Below are 2708 nucleotides of genomic sequence, written 5' to 3' on the forward strand. Positions count from 1 at the left end.
TTTTAAGGGTGTAGTGAGTTCATTGGTTTTAGTTCAGTCTGCCCTTGCTTTATCTGCTCCTGTTACCTGTTGACGTATTTTATGGGTTTATTTCATTGTACTGTACTGCTTGTTTCGTTTTTGCTCATTCTAAATGTGAGAACCCCCCCCCCCCACTCCAACATGTGTATAGACGAAGCTGTTTAAAAGTGCTTTTGACAAATGAATAAAATCAGCCAAGTACAGGAAACGCAGGGAGCTTGCTTCCCATGTCAGTGGTCAGAACATGCAGAAGTATATCAATAGAGCCACATAATACAAAAAAAATGTAAAATATGGTTGCTGTGCTTAAGCAGGCGAACACATACAGTCTGTCATTAGCACAATGCGATCGCACTCCTTCTAGGGCAGGGGTGGGGGGCCTCAGGGCAGGGCAAATATGACCCCTTTGGCCACTCTATCTGGCCCTCAGGACTCTTCAGAGGCCACACACCCCTCCCCAGGCCACACTCATCATTCACTGTTCTGCCCTATTGGAATGTATCCCTGAACTCAGATAATGCTTCCTGCTTACCTGGGTAAAGGATAAAAAGGTGTGTGTAGAAAGTAGCCTACTGTACAAAGGTCAAATGCACATTTGCTGCTCCACCAACTTTTCTTATGGCCCCACCCAAAAATGGCATGAAACCTTCAGTATCAGACTACCTTCTGACCAGAATATGATCTGGGGGCTGCTAGCAGAGATGAGCCCTGCTGGTGTATTGCCTAATTTTCATGAATTTGGGAGACAGCAATGCATTCTTACTTCTTGTCTGGAAAGCAGGCAGGAGGGGATAAGCAGAGATAAGGAATGAGCAGGAGGGTCTGTCTCTGCTTTGTAAGAGAGAGTTACAGGAAAGTGGAAGGTTGTTGGGAAGACAAGTAGCTGCAAAAGCACAACAGAAGGAAAATTCCAGGAGCAATTCATTGATTTGTCAGAAGGAGCAATAGATAGTCCTCAACCCTGCCCTGGGATGAACTGGGGCTCCATTGTCAAAGAGCAAAGTGTGGTTCTGAGCCCTATCTTGTGATGTAAGATATGATCACACAGAGGTTCTAGTCTAGTGGAGAACACCCCCCCCCCCGTGACTTTCAGTGAGAAACTCCAATTCAGATTAAATAATGGGCAAGCAGCACATACACTGGATCTCCCAGTCATCTATACATCTGCTCATACATCTAAATCATATTGTCCATTCTCTTCTCCCTTGTAGTAAAATCTCCACCCCCAAATCCTTTTTATTAAAGAGAACTTATTAGAAGGTAGCAGCTTAGAAATGTGGGTTTTATTTGGCTGGTCATAAACCTGAGCAGTTCCCTGCTACTGCCCCCCCCCCCCCCGGTTGAAAACTGGTTTCTTGCATTAAGTTCCCTTTCAGTTGTTCCTTTCTATCAAGATAATGAACCACTAAAATTCTAGTTCACATTTGTGTTGTGTGTCCTAGATTTAGCTGTATATAAGCTAGGTTTTGTTGCTGAGATTTATGAGTTGAATTTCGGGTGCTTTTGTAATTTAGTCGTAAGCCATTATTTTTTGAACATGTATTTTTACCCAAGTCTAGGCGGTTTAAAATACAAGCTAAAAGTTATTTATTGTAGAGTATGTGGAAATTATACATGTATATATACTTAGAAATGTATGTGTACAAGTACAGAACACATGTGTACACATCTTTCTATGTAAATAAAGAGAGTTTGTTAAATCTGTCATTTGTTAGGTCAGATTTCCTTTTGAAATTTATTTTTCCTCAGCGCAACAGCGAAATGTCATGTTTTATGATGACGCTTTATCAAAATTCATCAGGACTCCAACTTACATCCACCTAGCTGGAATAATGCCCCATTAAACTCAATAAGGCAATTTACTGGCACAGTGCAATACTATGCATGCCTACTCTAAAGTAAATCCTATTAATTTAAATGGGACTTACTCGCAGACAAAACAACATAGTATCACAGCCTTTGTCTGTTAGGTTTATCCTGCTGTTAACTGGTGAGTCCACTAATTCATTCAATATTGTTGTATCTGTGAAGCACATCAAAAGTGATAACAGGGAAGTCTTGTTTTCACACTGGAATTTCCAACTTGGAACAGGAATGGCAGCGGATACAAGAAAGGGAAATTTCAACACTGCAACATCTTCATGTTACCATGCTCCTTCATGGAACACACTCCAGTGTATGAAGTTGTGTGGAAATTCACATAAACATAACATACAGCATCTTACATGCGAGTTTTCAGCATGTGTACAGTGTCCAAATCTACAGCTAGGTAATCTAAGTTGCAAATGTTCCACAACAACAAGCCTCGTGATGAAGATCAGGGTTAAAGAAAATATCTTGGGAGGAATTCAACATAGCACTCTGACATCAATCAGTCCGTCATTGAAAGCATTTGCGCTTACCAGAAAGATTTCTCCTTCCTCTCTTCTACCTATGCACTGCTCTGGCAGTTCTCCCAAACCAAGAAGTTCTTGCACAGGCTTCTTCTAGTGGGACTCAGTTGAATCCAGCCCTTAAATATTAGAAAATTATTTATTGCAATAAAACCATTTTCATATACAGCAACCCTGCAACTTACACTGGGGTTACTTTCCAGGGATAGCGCCTAAAGCCCAAATTATGTATGATCAAAACACATTGGGTGCAATGGTGGGTGGGCATGCCAAAGTTTTTTTCCTGGACTCTCG

This window comes from Podarcis tiliguerta, assembly GCF_965153285.1.
Source record: "Podarcis tiliguerta genome assembly, chromosome: 1".
Lineage (NCBI taxonomy): Eukaryota > Metazoa > Chordata > Lepidosauria > Squamata > Lacertidae > Podarcis > Podarcis tiliguerta.